This window comes from Triticum aestivum, chromosome 7D (assembly GCF_018294505.1).
Source record: "Triticum aestivum cultivar Chinese Spring chromosome 7D, IWGSC CS RefSeq v2.1, whole genome shotgun sequence".
Taxonomy (NCBI): domain Eukaryota; kingdom Viridiplantae; phylum Streptophyta; class Magnoliopsida; order Poales; family Poaceae; genus Triticum; species Triticum aestivum.
In genome coordinates this window covers 296,100,651-296,119,856 of record NC_057814.1, presented here as the reverse complement: position 1 = coordinate 296,119,856, position 19,206 = coordinate 296,100,651, and positions in this window count along the sequence as shown.

The window sequence follows — 19,206 nt, the reverse complement described above, 5'->3', positions numbered from 1 at the left end:
TCCGATGAAGCAGTGATTCTTGGTGACGAAGTCGCGTTCGTCATCTTGGTCCTCGAAGAGCGGGTTTGCCGAACAAGTAGGCCTATCCATCATGTGGAAGTGGTGGTGAGTAGGAAAATGAGAGCACAATACCAAAGTTATGATATGTCTCCAACGTATCTATAATTTTTTATTATTCCATGCTATTATATTATCTGTTTTGGATGTATTATATGCATTAATATGCTATTTTATATTATTTTTAGGACTAACTTATTAACCTAGAGCCCAGTGCCAGTTTCTGTTTTTCCTTGTTTTTGAGCATCGTAGAAAAGGAATACTAAACGGAGTCCAAACGGAATAAAACTTCACGATGATTTTCCTTGGACCAGAAGACACCCAGGGGACTTGGAGTGCAAGTCAGAAGAGCCATGAGGCGGCGGCAAGGGTGGAGGGCGCGCCCCCTACCTTGTCGGCCCCTCGGTGACTCCCTGACCTAGATCTTCCTCCTATATATTCACATATATTCCAAAACCCTCAGAAGCGTCCATGAAAACACTTTTCCACCGCCGCAACCTTCTGTTCCCTTGAGATCCCATCTTGGGGCCTTTTCCAGCATCCTGCCACAGGGGGATTCGATTATGGAGGGCATCTACATCAACTCGATTGCCCTTCCGAAGAAGCGTGAGTAGTTTACCACAGACCTGCAGGTCCATAGCTAGTAGCTAGATGGCTTCTTCTCTCTCTTTTATTCTCAATACCATGTTCTCCTCAATGTTCTTGGAGATCTATCCGATGTAATCTTCTTTTGCAGTGTGTTTGTCGAGATCCGATGAATTGTGGATTTATGATCAGCTTATCTATGAATATTATTGGAATCTTCTCTGAATTCTTATATGCATGATTTGATATCTTCATATTTATCATCGAATTATCGGTTTGGTTTGGCCAACTAGATTGGTTTTTCTTGCAATGGGAGAGGTGCTTAGCTTTGGGTTCAATCTTGCGTGATTTCACCCAGTGACAAAGTAGGGGTAGTGAGACACATATTGAATTGTTGCCATCGAGGATAAAAAGATAGGGTTTTCATCATATTGCTTGAGTTTATTCCTCTACATCATGTCATCTTACTTAAGGCGTTACTCCGTTCTTTATGAACTTAATACTCTACATGCATGCTAGATAGCGGTCGATGTGTGGAGTAATAGTAGTAGATGCAGGCAGGAGTCGGTCTACTTGACACGGACGTGATGCCTATATTGCATAATCATTGCCTTGGATATCAACATAACTTTGCGCTTTTCTATCAATTGCTCGCCAGTAATTAGTTCACCCATCGTATTATTTGCCTTCACAAGAGAAGCCTCTAGTGAACCCTATGGCCCCGGGTCTATTTCGCACCATATTTGTTTCCGATCTACTATTTTGCAATCTTTTGTTTTCAGATCTATAAACGAAAAAACCAAAAAATATTTTATCTTTTGTTTAGTTTTATCTATCTCTATCAGATCTCACCTTGGCAAGTGACCGTGAAGGGATTGACAACCCCTTTATCGCGTTGGGTGCAAGTGTTTGATTGTTTGTGCAGGTGCATCTATTGGGGACTTGCGCGTTTCTCCTACTGGATTGATATCTTGGTTCTTAACTAAGGGAAATACTTATCTCTATTGTGTTGCGTCACCCTTTCCTCTTCAAGGGAAATACCAACGCAAGCTCAAGAAGTAGCAGGAAGAATTTCTAGCACCGTTGTAGGGGAGATCTACATCAAACCTACCCAAGTACCCATCATAAAACTCTCATCTCTTGCATTACATTATTTGCCATTCTCCTCTCGTTTTCCTCTTCCCCACTTCTAAAACGATTTTTTGCATGTTTATTCGCCCTTCTTCCGTTCGTCTTTTTCGCTTGCTATCTTTGCTTGTGTTACCATGTGCCTTATATTTGCTTGCATCTTTGCTTGCTAAAAATCTATTGATATGGATCCACTTAAAGTTTTCTACTTGGATCATCTTCGATCCATATGTGCTCGTGCTGAAACCCCAACCAGTTTAGTTGAGGGAAAATCTTTAGATGAGCATGCTCATTTTGTGTGTCACCGTTTGTCTGAAAAAGGGAGACTCTTATGGAATCAAATAAATTTTTTGTTATGTTATGCTTGGAATTTTGTGAACTTTGTGATTTTACTAGTTGCTCTAAGAACCCTAAAAAACACCTTCCCTACCTATGTGAGTTTAATGATAATGAAATATATCTTCTTATGAAAAGGGTGTTTATAGTTACTATGATATCGAAGAAATTGAAGAATTTGTTGCTTTTAAGGGTGCTTATGAAGTTGCTTCTTTGATTGAAAAGTATGATATTACTCTCTACAAATCTGAAAATTTTGACATACTTAAATATTGCTATGAAAACTATGCTCATAATGCCTATGTTAAGGAATTTATTGAGAGAATGACCATTCCTTTGAAAGAAAATAATGATATGCATGAATCTATAGATAGTTATGATTCCGTTGATTTGATTGAAATATCTCTTGATGAACATGATGCTTGCTATTCTTGTGGCCATGATGCCAATATTTATGGAGATGAATTTGCTATAGTTCCTTATGTTAAACATGAGATTATTGCTATTGCACCCATACTTGATAGTTCCTTGAATCAAAAGCATGATTGCAATGATGTTATTATAAATTCTATTAATGTCAATTGTGCTAATAATATGCAAAACCCTAAGCTTGGGATGCTAATTTTGCTATGTCCACTACTTGTTGCAATGATCTTGAAAATTTATTTAAGCCGCATGATGAATATCTTTGCAATAATATTGAAAGTGGGTTTGGAAGAGTGTCAACTTTAGGAAATAATTATCCCACTACTACAGATATTGATAAATCTTATGATTTTTTTTATAAAAGTGGGTTCGGAGAGGTCATGACTTTATTTGATGATAATCCCACTATTTTGGAAGAGTGTCAACTTTGCATGCATGTGGATCATGCTAAGAATATTTTATGTGATAGTTATATTGTTGAATTTGATTATGATCCTACATTTAATTATTATGAGAGAGGAAAATATGGTTGTAGAAATTTTCATGTCACTAAATTACCTCTCGTTATGGTGAGATTGCTATTGTTTCTTTCTTCTTCTTTGCATATGCTAGTTTTTGCTTTCCTTGATAATTTGTTTGCCTATAAGATACCTATGCATAGGAAGTATGTTAGACTTAGATGTGTTTTTCGCTTCCTACATGATGCTCTCTTCGTGTTTCAGTTGTTGTCTTTTATGTGAGCATCATCGAAGTTAGCAATGCCTAGCTAAGGGCGTTAAACAATAGCGCTTGTTGGGAGGCAACCAAATTTTAGTTTTGTTCTAGCTTTTTTTTGTTCTATTTTTCACTAAATTTTTCATCTAGCTTCTGGTTATATGTGTTTTATGTTTTAATTAGTGTTTGAGCCAAATAAGACCTTTGGGATGGCTTACTGTGACAGTTGATTTGATCTTGCTGAAAAACAGAAACTTTTGTGCCTAGTAAAATAATTCTATTTTTAACTGAAGTGCGATAAAATATTGATTATTTTTGCACAAGATTGATATACCAATTGCCTCTGTTTTCCTAATTTTTCAGAATTTTTGGAGTTAGAGAAGAATTCGAAGTTTACTGATTGCTACACACTGTTCTGTTTTTGACAGATTCTGTTTTCTATGTGTTGTTTGCTTATTTTTATGAATCTATGGGTAGTATCGGGGAGTATGAACCATGGAGAAGTTGGAATACAGTAGATATTACACCAATAAAAATAAAGAATGAGTTCACAATAGTACCAAAAGTGGTGATTTATTTTATTACACTAACGGATCTCATGAGTTTTCTGTTGAGTTTTCTATTGTGAAGTTTTCAAGTTTTGGGTAAAGATTTGATGGACTATGGAATAAGGAGTGGCAAGAGCCTAAGCTTGGGGATGCCCAAGGCACCGCAAGGTAATATTCAAGGACAACCAAGAGCCTAAGCTTGGGGATGCCCCGGATGGCATCCCCTCTTTCGTCTTCGTCTACCGATAAATTACTTGAGGCTATATTTTTATTCACCACATGATATGTGTTTTGCTTGGGGCGTCTTGTATGATATGAGTCTTTGCTTTTTAGTTTGCCACAATCATCCTTGTTGTACACACCTTTTTAGAGGGGCGCGCCAAATGTCGGATTTCGGGTTCCGGCAAAACCCTTAAGGTTCGAACACTGGGGTGCGCGTGAAGATCTCCCCCTACCTAATCACGCCCTCAGCCTCACCGCGATCTCTAAGGCTAAACTCGACGAACTCGCAACACAAGAGACACAAGATTTATACTGGTTCGGGTCACCGTTGTGGTGTAATACCCTACTCCAGTGTGGTGGTGGTGGATTGCCTCTTGGGCTAATGATGAACAGTACAAGGGAAGAACAGCCTCCTGAGGAGAGGTGTTCTTGTGCTCAATGGACTTGTGCTGATGAGGATGATCTGAATCAGTTGCCTCCTACTATGGTGGCTAGTCCTATTTATAGAGGCCTTGGTCCTCTTCCCAAATATTGAGCGGGAAGGGATGCCACAACGGCCAGTTTGAAGGGAGACAACTAGTACAAGCTATCCTGACAAAAGTAGTCTGCGCCTGCCAAAGGCTCTGGTGGTGATGTCATCTTGGGCTCCACGGTGACCTCCGTCCTGCCGTCCTGCTAGTCTTGGTCTTGTTGCACCAATATGGAAACCTTTGCCTGATGCCTCGGTACTCCTCGCCTGCGCTTGCCCCTTTAGCACCAAAGAGGAAATGAGGACACTGCGCGCGCTGGCGCTCGCCTGGCTCCAGTCGTCATGGCTTGCGTCACTTGAACCTCGCGAGGTGTCCCTTGCCTTGATCTCTCCGCCCCTCGCGAGCCAGCTAGGTGAGGCCACTACCGAGGAGGTCTTGTGTCGTCCACCTCGCGAGGCTTGGCCCCTCGCAAAGGTCTTGAGTGTTTGCTGGTGAAGATGGGCCGTACTGGGCCGCTGATGGGGCGACGCCGTGGGCCGCAGGCAGGCAAATCTGGGGGACCCCCCTTCCCAGGACGCCGACAGTAGCCCCCGGGCCCAAGGCGCGCTCGGACTTGGCTTCGAGGCGAAGCCAAAGGGCAAGTGCGAAGCGCCGCGGGCCCCAACAGCCTGCGGCCTTAGTTGACGCGTGGCGACTGATTGGATGTGGGCGGCCCTGCTTCCCCACGCAGCCTTGAAATCCGCCTGGCTAGGCGGCCACGGCATCCTACACAGTTATTTCCCCATTGCTGGCAGCGCATTCCCCAACTTCTTCGCTTTCTCGAACCCTAGCTTCCTCTTCCAATCCGACTCGAGCTCAGTCCTCTCCATTGTCATGGCGCCGAACCGAACGGAGAAAGGGAAGAAGCCCCTGTACTCAGCCAGCCCACCACCGGCAATCAAGCCCGCCGTCCGTCGATCGCGGGTGCTCAATCAGGAGGCCATGGATAAGGTCCGCCCTGCGCTCGCCACCGGCTTCAACGAATGGGGAGGGACGGTGGCCTGACCTACGTCCCGAGCCGCTGTCGATAGGTCAGCCACTGAGGATCAGTTCTTCCTTGACGCCCTATGGGTTGGCCTGGTTCCTCCTTTTTGCGCCTTCTTCAACGTCGTGCTTTCCCATTATCAGATCCATATGCTGCACCTTGATCCCCAATCCATTTCCCTTCTCACCGTCTTCGCCTTTGTTTGCGAGGCCATGGTGGGCATTGCCTCTTCCATGGCCCTCCTGCACCATTTCTTCTCGCTGCACCTGACCGACCCCTTGCAGTGCTCGGGGTGCCTGAGTTTCCAGGCTGTGGCGGCGACGCCGGCTCAGGGATTGATTTTGAGCTCCCGCCGTCTGCGAATGGGTTTCGGTTGCGGTGGGTATATGTGGATGTAGGAGTGCTCAGCCCTCTGCTCTCGCCTCCGTTGTCGCCCGCCGTCCCCAACTCCGGCTGGAGCCACGAGAAGCTCGCAAGCCCTCTCCTTTCCTTCGTCTGGCTCCGGGGGAGGAGGTTGAAGGACCTCGGCGTGACTGCGCCCCAGGTGATGAAGGAGTTCCTCCGACGCTGCATCGCTCCACTCCAGCGCCATTCCCAGCCGATGTGGGCCCTGACTGGCGATCAGGACCAAATGAGGCTTCAGGAGTCGGGGCTCCCAGCTGAGGCGCGAAGAACGGTGCTCGAAGTCTTGGCCGGTGACCCCTCGCCAGGTGATTTTCCGCAGGAGGGCTGTTTCTTGTACATCCGCTTGAACAGGGTGGAGTTCGTGGGGCATATGCCCTCCTTCGATGAATGGGAGCTGCGTCCAGTTGGCCTTGTGGGGCCCCGTGAGAACCCCGTCATCATGGTTCCGCTCCCAGTCATCGGTGCCGATCTTGCCCCAAGAGTGGGCGCAGGGAGGCAAGCACCGCTGGAGACCGGAGGCACGGGTGCCGAGGTGTCGACACTGCCTGAGGCTCTCGAGGCGTCATCCTCGGGAACCCGCGATTCTCGCCCTGGGGCGGCAGCCGAGGGGGTGACGCAGTCCGCTGCTCCTGAGGCCGAAGCTCCTGAGGCCTCGGCAGGTCGTCGGGAGGCGGAGCTCGATAGCTCTCCCCAGCTTGGCGCTCCTGAGGTCGTCTCCTCGGGTGCCTATCCAGTCGCGCCCCGCGCTGGTCGCCACGTCCAACGCTTGGGCCGGTTTCGCGTGGACTTCATGGCGCACCGTAAGAGGAAGGAGTCTTCAAGCTGCAGCAGTGGCACCGTCCGGCCATTGAAACATAGGAAGTACATCGCCATAGACGAGTAAGTACCTTATCTTTGTAATTCCTCGAGTGTTCCTTCCCTTCCTGACGGTGGCTCTTCAGGATCCCTTCTGCCAAGGCCGTGGAGTTTCCCGAGAAGCAACCTCCTCTCGCCTCGTCTCCCCCGCTAGCCTTGAGCGCCCCAAGCCTGCACGCCGCCCCTGGCGCGGGGTCAGCTAGAGAAGCAAGCCTGCCTGCAAGGCGCTTCGAGCCTGTGCCCTTGCAGTCCCTCCTTCGCGGCCTCGCTTGGGGTGTGGCCAGCGTGCCAAGGGCTCCTCCTCTGATGGTGGACGGTGGCTGGATGGCTTCGATCCTGGGCTCTCCTTCAAGCAGTAGGTCTCCGCCCATCCGGGTCCCTCGCGAGGTCCGGCGGACGACCGGGGGGCCAGCCCCCAGCCTCCCGCTGAGAGGGGTTGAGCCGCTTCGGACCCCGTCGGCAGCCCCCGCAGCGGAGGACGAGGTCGGCAACGTGCTTAAATTAGCGCATGAACGGAGTGTCGTCCACCATGAGATTTTTCAGGAGGCGATGGCCGCGATGAGCCGGCTCAGCGGAGAGCTTGTGGATGTAGATGCGCGCCTCGAGGCCGAGGGCCTTCGGCTGGTGGAGGAGCGTCATAAACTGAATGTGGCCATCAACCTCGGGCGCCACCAGCGCGAGCTTGACAATGCGAAGGCCGAGGCATCCCTCGCGACCTCGCGCGAGGCCTGCTCCCGAGCCTTGGAAGAAGCGCGGGAAGCTGACCGCCGCCGCGAGATCATAGAGAAACGCGCGTGGGAGCTCCAAGCCTGGAGCGGCTCCTTGGAGCAGCAGGTGGAGGCGCACCAAGCCGCCCTTGCGTCGATGAGGGGGCCGCCTGCCGAGGAGGAAGAGATCCTGAAGCGCGAGGAAGCGATGGCACTAGAAGCCATTGAGCGCAGCCTTGAGCTTGAGAGGTTGGAGACGAGGGAGCGCCAGGTTGTCCAAGCGGAGGATGCCGCTGACGCGCGTGAGGCGAGGATCCAGAAGGAGGTCGACAACAGGGTGGCCAAGGCGCGCGCGGATCTTGTCGGCAGGTACGACCTGAAGCTGGCGCTTGTGGAGGCCGAAGCCGTGGGCCGGACTACTGCCCTCGGGACAGAGTTGACTGAGGTGGAGCAATGCGAGAAGGCCGCCGCGGCCGTCCTGACCTCGACTCAGGCTGAGCTGGCTTCCGCCCATGCCGAGCTGCTTTCTATTCAGCAGCGAGTAACCAATGCCGAGTCCATCGCGCAGCAGAGCAGGGAGGAAGTGCTTCAACAGCGGACGCAGGAGCGCGTGCACGCCCCCATGCTCTAAGACCTCAGGAACAGGGCCAACACGGCGCTGGGCTTCATCTGCGACGAAAATGCTCCTAATCCCAATGCGAACGACTACGCCAGCCACCTCCTCTTCTTCACTGACGTGGTGACACGCTTGGAGAATCGTTTCGAGAGGGCTCGCCAGCTTGTTGAAGAGAGGAGCCGCGGCCTTCTCGGGCGCACATTCTCCCGCATCTTCAGCCATCTCCAGAACACCTACCCGGACTTCAATTTTGACGCTGCCATTGCTCCCGTACCGGCGGCCATCCGTGGCGAACTGGCGCGATGGGTGGAAGACAACGTGGACGCGCTGGTCAGGGCCTTCGCTTCTGATGACGACGCGGTGGTGGTCGCGGTGGATGAAGGAGACGTGGTCGACAACGGCGAGGGCGGCGCCGGCAAAGGTGATGATGATGCCAGCGATGGCGACAGCAACGCCATCGACGCGTCTGAAGGCGACCCGGGGGACGCAGTGAGCGACATGTCCGATTAAACCCGTGCTTCCCTGCTATTTATCCTGCACGCAAAAGCTCGGGCACGGTCCTGGAAGTTGTGAGAGCATTTTGGGAGGGGAAGCCCCTCGTGTAAACAGATTGTTGCTTCTATTCTTTGGGCCAAGCTGGGGATGCACTTTTGCGAACCCGTGAGTCCTGCTGCGAGCTTACCGTTGTGATTTACCTTAGTCAGGACGAGTTCCATACAGGCTCGTGAGGCCGTGAACTTTTGCCGATCCGCCCGAGTGGGTGATACGTCTCCAACGTATCTATAATTTATGAAGTATTCATGCTATTATATTATCCATCTAGGATGTTTTATATGCACTTATATGCTATTTTATATGATTTTTGGGACTAACCTATTAACCTAGAGCCTAGTGCCAGCTTCTGTTTTTTCCTTGTTTTTGAGTTCTGCAGAAAAGGAATATCAAACGGAGTCCAATGGATGTGCCAATTTTTGACGATTTTTTATGGACAAAAAGAAGCCCCCGGAGTGAAAGAGTTGGGCCAGAAGAGCCCGGGCTGCCCATGAGGGTGGGGGCGCGCCCACCCCCCTGGGCGTGGGCCCCTGCCTCGTGGACAACCCGGAGACCTTCTTGACGTGAGACCTACGCCAAAAATTCCTATAAATACAGAAACCTCCAGAAAATAACCTAGATCGGGAGTTCCGCCGCCACAAGCCTCTGTAACCATAAAAAACCAATCGGGACCCTGTTCCGGCACCCTGCCGGAGGGGGGATCCCTCACTGGTGGCCATCTTTATCATCCCGGCACTCTCCGTGACGAGGAGGGAGTAGTTCACCCTCGGGGCTGAGGGTATGTACCAGTAGCTATGTGTTTGATCTCTCTCTCTCTCTCTCGTGTTCTTGAGGTGGTACGATCTTGATGTATCGCGAGCTTTGCTATTAGAGTTGGATCTTATGATGTTTCTCCCCCTCTACTCTATTGTAATGGATTGAGTTTTCCCTTTGAAGTTATCTTATCGGATTGAGTCTTTAACAATTTGAGAACACTTGATGTATGTCTTGCGTGGGATACCCGTGGTGACAATGGGGTATTCTATTGATTCACTTGATGTATGTTTTGGTGATCAACTTGCGGGTTCCGCCCATGAACCTATGCATAGGGGTTGGCACACGTTTTCGTCTTGACTCTCCGGTAGAAACTTTGGGGCACTCTTTGAAGTACTTTGTGTTGGTTTGAATAGATGAATCTGAGATTGTGTGATACATATCGTATAATCATAACCATGGATACTTGAGGTGACATTGGATTATCTAGGTGACATTAGGGTTTTGGTTGATATGTGTCTTAAGGTGTTATTCTAGTACGAACTCTTTAATAGATTGATCCGAAAGAATAACTTTGAGGTGGTTTCGTATCCAACAATAATCTCTTCATTTGTTCTCCGCTATTAGTAGCTTTGGAGTGACTCTTTGTTGCATGTTGAGGGATAGTTATATAGTCCAATTATGTTATTATTGTTGAGAGAACTTGCACTAGTGAAAGTATGAACCCTAGGCCTTGTTTCAACGCATTACAATACCGTTTCTGGTCACTTTTATCATTAGTTAGCTTGCTGTTTTTATATTTTCAGATTACAAATACTCATATCTATCATCCATATTGCACTTGTATCACCATCTCTTCGCCGAACTAGTGCACATATACAATTTACCATTTTATTGGGTGTGTTGGGGACACAAGAGACTCTTTGTTATTTGGTTGCAGGGTTGCTTGAGAGAGACCATCTTCATCCTACGCCTCCCACGGATTGATAAACCTTAGGTCATCCACTTGAGGGAAATTTGCTATTGTCCTACAAACCTCTGCACTTGGAGGCCCAACAACGTCTACAAGAAGAAGGTTGTGTAGTAGACATCAAGCTCTTTTCTGGCGTCGTTGCCGGGGAGGCTAGGTACGCGGCACTAACACCCCGTCAACTAAGCTCTTTTCTGGCGCCATTGCCGGGGAGGTGAGTGCTTAAAGGTATATCTTTAGATCTTGCAATCGAATCTTTTAGTTTCTTGTTTTATCACTAGTTTAGTTTATAAAATAAAATTACAAAAAAATGGAATTGAGTTTGCCTCATACGCTTCATCTTTTTAATATCTTTCGTGAGAATGATGAAAAGGAAAATTGTGCTCAAGTACTAGAAGAAGAATTACATAGAATGCTTGGCATAAAATATGTGAAAGATGAGCATGATTGCAATGTTGTTAGTACGAATTATTTGAATACCCATGATGCTAATGATATGCAAAGCCACAAGCTTGGGGATGCTATGTTTGATGAAGATGATATGTTTAGTCCCCCAAGTTTTGATGAGCAAATTTATTATGATGATAGCATGCCTCCTATTTATGATGATTATTGTGATGATACGTATGCTATAAAGAATAAAGATAACCATGAAACTTGTCATCATGATTTTAATTTTCAATTGGATTATGCTTCACATGATAGTTATTTTGTTGAGTTTGCTCCCACTACTATTGATGAGAATAAAGTTGCTTATGTGGAGAGTAGTAAAATTTCTATGCTTTTAGATCATGAAAAGAATGCTTTATGTGATGGTTATATTGTTGAATTCATTCATGATGCTACTGAAAATTATTATGAGGGAGGAATATATGCTAGTAGGAATTGCAACAATATCAAGTTTCCTCTCTATGTGTTAAAAATCTTGAAGATTTGCTTGTTTTGCCTTCCTATGCTAGTTGATTATTGTTCCCATAAGTTGTTTGCTCAAAAAATCCCTATGCATAGGAAGTGGGTTAGACTTAAATGTGCTAGTCATATTCTTCATGATGCTCTCTTCATGTTTCAGTTCTTATCTTTTATGTGAGCATCATTGAAATCATCATGCCTAGCTAGGGGCGTTAAACGTTAGCGCTTGTTGGGAGGCAACCCAATTTTTTTTCTTTGCTTTTTGCTCCATTTTAGTAATAAATAATTCATCTAGACACTGTTTAGATGTGGTTTTATGTTTTAATTAGTGTTTGTGCCTAGTAAGACCTATAGGATCTTCTTGGATGATAATTATTTGATCTTGCTGAAAAAGACAGAAACTTTATGCTCACGAAAACAATTGTTAAAAATCACCAGAAAGTGATAAAATACTGATTCCAATTGCAGTAGATCAATAAAAAAATTATCTAGGTTTTACTATTTTGGAAGATTTTTCTGAGTTCCAGAAGTTTGCGTTTGATACAGATTACTACAGACTGTTCTGTTTTTGACAGATTCTGTTTTTCGTGTGTTGTTTGCTTATTTTGATGAATCTATGGCTAGTATCGGAGGGTATGAACCATAGAGAAGTTGGAATACAGTAGGTTTAACACCAATATAAATAAATAATGAGTTCATTACAGTACCTTTAAGTGGTGGTTTGTTTTCTTTCGCTAACGGAGCTCATGAGATTTTCTGTTGAGTTTTGTGTTGTGAAGTTTTCAAGTTTTAGGTAAAGATTCGATGGACTATGGAATAAGGAGTGGCAAGAGCCTAAGCTTGGGGATGCCCAAGGCACCCCAAGGTAATATTCAAGGACAACCAAGAGCCTAAGCTTGAGGATGCCCCGGATGGCATCCCCTCTTTCGTCTTCGTTCATCGGTAACTTTACTTGGAGCTATATTTTTATTCACCACATGATATGTGTTTTGCTTGGAGCGTCATTTTATTTTCTTTAGCTTTGCTTGCTGTTTGAATAAAATACCAAGATCTGAAATTCTTAAATTAGAGAGAGTCTTCACATAGCTACATAATTATTCAACTACTCATTGATCTTCACTTATATCTTTTTGGAGTAGTTTGTCATTTACTCGTGTGCTTCACTTATATCCTATGAGTAAATGGTTGAATGATTTGAATGTCATAAATCTGAAATTATATATGTTTCATATGCCTTTTCCATGGGGAGTAATGCCTTCACATATAAGAAGTAGAGGTGGTAAATTTTTTGAAGGTTAGCAAACATTGTATTGGTCACATGAACAATTCATGAAAGAATATTGAAGGAAGAGAGATTTCACATATAAATATACTATCTTGGACATCTTCTATGATTGTGATCCCCATTAATTATTTTCAAACCTGAGCAAATTAGTTGAAATTGGACAAGGAATACAACATACTGAGTTATGCTTGGGTCTATTTGTATAGAAGTTATATTGTTATGGATCCTCTAACATGTGGTGCTTGCTATTTAGAATCCTTTGCTAGCCAAAATATTTGTACTAAGCGGGAATACTGCTTGTGCATCCAAATTCCTTGAACCAAGTTTATTCCATGAGTGTCCACCATATCTACCTATATGCGGTATTTACCTGCCGTTCCAAGTAAATTTGCATGTGCCAAACTCTAAACCTTCAAATAATAATCTGTCTTGTATGGTTGAATCGCTCATGTAGCGACTAGGGGCTGTCAGTATCTTCCATGCTAGGTGGGTTATTCTCATGATGAGTGGACTCCGCTCATCATTCACGAGAAAATGGCTGGTAACTGGGATGCCCAGTCCTATGATCAAAAGATAAAAAAATCGCAAATAATTTAAACAAAACTCCCCCAGGATTGTTGATAGTTGGACGGCACCCGTTGTTTAGGACAAGCCGTGCAGTGTGATTGTTGGTGCGGGGGGGGGGGTAAAATCTTTACCTTTCTGTTTGGGAACCGCCTATAATGTATCTAGTATGGAAGATATTGGGAACTCTTGGTCGTTATGTTGACAATAAAAGCATACCTCTCAAAATTATTTTCATCTCTATTTTAGCTTCGAGCTCTGGCACCTCTGCAAATCCCTGCTTCCCTCTGCGAAGGGTCTATCTTTTACTTTTATGCAAGAGTCAGTAGTATTCCTTCTCATTCCAACCTACTCTTTAGTTGGCAAGCATCATGTGGTGGAGAAAGATCTAAGCATATATGGCCATTCAAATATATTTGATCATGAATTATTATTGTTGACAATTATCTATATGATAAATAAGTTGGGAGGCGAAACATTTAGCCCCTATATTTCTCTGTGTTCGATGGATGATATTTGTTCTAAAAATATGCTTTGAGTGGTAGCAATCATGGAAGACTATATGATAGTTGAGTATGTGGGATTTGCTAAATCAAAGCTCTTACATAGACCCTTCCTGAAAATAAGATATTGCAATTGTTTGATGATTGAGAACATAGTTTGTTAGTTTTCAAGAAAGTTTATGATCTATACTTTAACATGTGAATAGCTTGTTACTTGATCATGAAAAGTTCTATGAGTTGAGCTACTGTTATGACATATAATGACGCTAGAAAAGGTGATTGAAATTATCATTGATCAAACTTGTGCACCTGCTAGCATTCAGACTTCATAAAATATTTCTTTTATCATTTACCTACTCGAGAACGAGCAGGAATTAAGCTTGGGGATGCTGATACGTCTCCAACGTATCTATAATTTATGAAGTATTCATGCTATTATATTATCCATCTAGGATGTTTTATATGCATTTATATGCTATTTTATATGATTTTTGGGACTAACCTATTAACCTAGAGCCCAGTGCCAGTTTCTGTTTTTTTCCTTTTTTTGAGTTTTACAGAAAAGGAATACCAAACGGAGTCCAATGGACATGCCAATTTTTGATGATTTTTTATGGACCAAAAGAAGCCCCCGGAGTGAAAGAGTTGGGCCCGAGGAGTCCCGGGTTGCCCACGAGGGCGGGGGGCGCGCCCACCCCCCTTGGGCGTGGGCCCCTGCCTCGTGGACAACCCGGAGACCTTCTTGACGTGAGACCTATGCCAAAAATTCCTATAAATACAGAAACCTCCAGAAAATAACCTAGATCGGGAGTTCCACCGCCGCAAGCCTCTGTAGCCACCAAAAACCAATCGGGACCCTGTTCCGGCACCCTGCCGGAGGGGGATCCCTCACCGGTGGCCATCTTCATCATCCCGGCGCTCTCCATGACGACGAGGGAGTAGTTCACCCTCGGGGCTGAGGGTATGTACCAGTAGCTATGTGTTTGATCTCTCTCTCTCGTGTTCTTGAGGTGGTACGATCTTGATGTGTCGCGAGCTTTGCTATTATAGTTGGATCTTATGATGTTTCTCCCCCTCTACTCTCTTGTAATGGATTGAGTTTTCCCTTTGAAGTTATCTTATCGGATTGAGTCTTTAAGAATTTGAGAACACTTGATGTATGTCTTGTGTGGGATACCCGTGGTGACAATGGTGTATTCTATTGATTCACTTGATGTATGTTTTGGTGATCAACTTGCGGGTTCCGCCCATGAACCTATGCATAGGGGTTGGCACACATTTTCGTCTTGACTCTCTGGTAGAAACTTTGGGGCACTCTTTGAAGTACTTTGTGTTGGTTTGAATAGATGAATCTGAGATTGTGTGATGCATATCGTATAATCATACCCACGGATACTTGAGGTGACATTGGATTATCTAGGTGACATTAGGGTTTTGGTTGATATGTGTCTTAAGGTGTTATTCCAATACGAACTCTTTAATAGATTGATCTGAAAGAATAACTTTGAGGTGGTTTCATACCCTACAATAATCTCTTCGTTTGTTCTCCGCTATTAGTAGCTTTGGAGTGATTCTTTGTTGCATGTTGAGGGATAGTTATATGATCCAATTATGTTATTATTGTTGGGAGAACTTGCACTAGTGAAAGTATGAACCCTAGGCCTTGTGTCAACGCATTGCAATACCGTTTGTGCTCACTTTTATCATTAGTTACCTTGCTGTTTTTATATTTTCAGATTACAAATACTCATATCTATCATCCATATTGCACTTGTATCACCATCTCTTCACCGAACTAGTGCACCTACACAATTTACCATTGTATTGGGTGTGCTGGGGACACAAGAGATTCTTTGTTATTTGGTTGCAGGGTTGCTTGAGAGAGACCATCTTCATCCTACGCCTCCCACGGATCGATAAACCTTAGGTCATCCACTTGAGGGAAATTTGCTACTGTCCTACAAATCTCTGCACTTGGAGGCCCAACAATGTCTACAAGAATAAGGTTGTGTAGTAGACATTAGTGGGCCTCGTGAGGAGCAAGCGCCAGCCGTGGCAGGACGTGCGCGTGGCACACGTGTGCCTCGTCCAGCCCCCGCTCGCGAGGAGCTCACGAAGGAAGGCAACAAACACAACTTTCAAACTAAGGTGAGGAACCAGGTTGCAAGAAATCGCACGAACAAGAAAAGATACCCCCCGCGCATTCCAATGAAAATTCAACTTCAGACTCAAATCCAAGGCCACAAAGCAGGGCTACAGAAAAGAGGTTAAAAAGAAATGGCCGCGTCCGGTGCCTAGTCTAGTCTTCTGTCTTCTCACCAGCGCGGAGCTAATTGGTGGCACTAGGACGTGGGAGGGAGCCCCAGAGGCCCGAGGGCGGTGCTCCTGAGACTCCGGGGCGTGTACAGCCCCACTCATTATTGCGTGAGAGTGTCACAAGCGGAGACCTTCACAGGTGCGAGCCTTACTTCATATCGCCAGACGAGGGCCCAGCCTTGCGCTACCCTCGACCACCATTGAGGGCGTCCGGAAACCAGGACGTCGCCAAGGGGCAAAGGGGATGCCAGCGGCGCCCTCGGCGACCACGGGTCCTCTGCCGAGGGGAAGGCTCTCTAGCGCCTCCCCGGCAGAGGGCCTACCTCGGGGGGACGCCCTGATCCGTGCATCGCAGGGAGGGGCTTTGCTCCCGGCCCCTCTCCTGCAGCCCGCAGTGTGTTCCTCCTGGCGGAAGGGAGGCTGTCAAGCTGGGGCCGCCATCCGCTGCAGTGACTTGACCCTCCTGCGACCCATGGTTAGCGTATTTGCTCCTGAGAAACTAGTGGTACCCTGTAACTATTGTCGCCTGTGCGGTTGGTGAGGCTCCCGGGAGGCTCCTAAAAGTTCTCAGCTTCTAGCGCCTCCTCCTCCCAGCCCGGCTCGAGGAACGAGCTGGGGTCGTCTTCCAATGTGTACTCCCTATCCACCATGCAGGGCACGTAGGCTTCCGAGGCCGTCGCCTCAAAGAGCTCGCAGTAGTGCCCCACGCTCCATGTTGCCCGGACCAGCGCGCCACCCTGAGGATGGTAGGGAGGCAGCCCGCCGGGGCCGTAGGTGACGACGCTCGTGCCCGCGCTTATCGGAGGTGGCGCGGGTGCGAGCGGGCGTTCGGTGCCGTTGGTTGCGCCGGTGTCGATGAAGCCTAGGGGCGCGCGGGCGCGGCGAGGCCCGCCGTGCGATCCGGCTGCGGCCTGAGGTGTAAGCAGGGAGCAGAAGGGCGGTGCTCCCGAAGCCATGGCGTCCAGGAGCTCGGCGACGCGCTCCAGCAATGCATCCCGGTCACTCTCCATTAACCGGCGTCGCAGCAGCTCCCGAGCCACCGTGAGCGCAGCCCTCATGTTTGCTTGCTCCCGTCGGGTGTGCGCCGCCGTAGCCGCGGCGTGGCTTGAGGCCCTTGCGGCTGCCCGCGCTTGTCATGGGGTAAGGGCGGGCGGCCACGCCGTTCGTGCCCCGCGGCGTTTGGCGGTGCGTGCGCTACTTGGGGCGCGGGGTTGAGGTCTTCTTGGGCAGACGACACCGCTCGGGCTGGCCAGGCGGCCCAGCGGTCGGAGTTGGTCCTCGGGTCGCCGGACATCGGGGTCGTGGAGTGTCGGCGGATCAACTGGCGGAAGGAAAGCTCCAGTGCACCCCCCACCTGGCGCGCCAAATGTCGGATTTCGGGTTCCGGCAAAACCCTTAAGGTTCGAACACTGGGGTGCGCGTGAAGATCTCCCCAACCTAATCACGCCCTTAGCCTCACCGCGATCTCTAAGGCTAAACTCGACGAACTCACAACACAAGAGACACAAGATTTATACTAGTTCGGGCCACCGTTGTGGTGTAATACCCTACTCCAGTGTCGTGGTGGTGGATTGCCTCTTGGGCTGATGATGAACAGTACAAGGGAAGAACAGCCTCCTGAGGAGAGGTGTTCTTGTGCTCGATGGACTTGTGCGGATGAGGATGATCTGAATCAGTTGCCTCCTACTGTGGTGGCTAGTCCTATTTATAGAGGCCTTGGTCCTCTTCCCAAATATTGAGCGGGAAGGGATGCCACAACGGCCAGTTTGAAGGGAGACAACTAGTACAAGCTATCCTGACAAAAGTAGTCTTCGCCTACCAAAGGCTCTGGTGGTGACGCCGTCTTGGGCACCACGGTGACCTCCGTCCTGCCGTCCTGCTGGTCTTGGTCTCATTGCACCGATATGGAAACCTTTGCCTGATGCCTCGGTACTCCTCGCCTGCGCTTGCCCCTTCAGCACCAAAGAGGAAATGATGACACTGCGCGCGCTGGCGCCCGCCCGGCTCCAGTCGTCATGGCTTGCGTCACTTGAACCTCGCGAGGTGTCCCTTGCCTTGATCTCTCCGCCCCTCGCGAGCCAGCCTGGTGAGGCCGCTCCTGAGGAGGTCTTGTGTCGTCCTTCTCGCGAGGCTTGGCCCCTCGCGAAGGTCTTGAGTGTTTGCTGGTGAAGACGGGCCGTACTGGGCCGCTGATGGGGCCATGCCGTGGGCCGCAGGCAGGCAAGTCTAGGGGACCCCCGTTCCTAGGACACCGACAATATTATTTTGAGAGTCTCTCTAAACAACATGGTAATTTGCTTTGGTTATGAATTTAGTCCTAATATGATGGGCATCCAAGAGGAATATAATAAAAACTTTCATATAAAGTGCATGGAAGACTATGTGAAGTTTGATTCCTTATGATTGTTTTGAGATATGAGGATGGTGATATTAGATTCATGCAAGTGAGTTATTGTGGATTGTAGAAATACTTGTGTTAAAGTTTGTGATTCCCATAGCATGCACGTATGGTGAACCGTTATGTGATGAAGTCGGAGCATGATTTTTTTGTTGATTGTCTTCCTTATGAGTGGCGGTCGGGGACGAGCGATGGTCTTTTCCTACCAATCTATCCCCCTAGGAGCATGTGTGTAGTACTTTGTTTCGATGACTAATAGATTTTTGCAATGAGTATGTGAGTTCTTTATGACTAATGTTGAGTCCATGGATTATACGCACTCTCACCCTTCCACCATTGCTAGCCTCTCTAGTACCGCGCAACTTTCACCGGTGCCTTACACCTAGCTTATACCTTCCTCAAAACAACCACCATACCTACCTATTATGGCATTTCCATAGCCATTCCGAGATATATTGCCATGAAACTTTCCACCGTTCCGTTTTATTATGACATGCTCCATCATTGTCATATTGCTTTGCATGATCGTAAAAAGCTAGCATGATGTTTACATGGCTTTTCCGTTTTTTGATGCCATTTGCTATGATAGATCATTGCACATCCCAGTACACCGCCGGAGGCATTCATATAGAGTCATATTTTGTTCTAAGTATCGAGTTGTAATTCTTGAGTTGTAAGTAAATAAAAGTGTGATGATCATCATTATTAGAGCATTGTCCCATGTGAAGAAAGGATGATGGAAACTATGATTCCCTCACAAGATGAGTCTCTGGACTTTATAAAAAATAAAAGAGGCCAAAGAAGGCCACCATAAAAAAAGAGAAAAGGAAAAAAAATGAGAGAAAAGAGAGAAGGGGCAATGT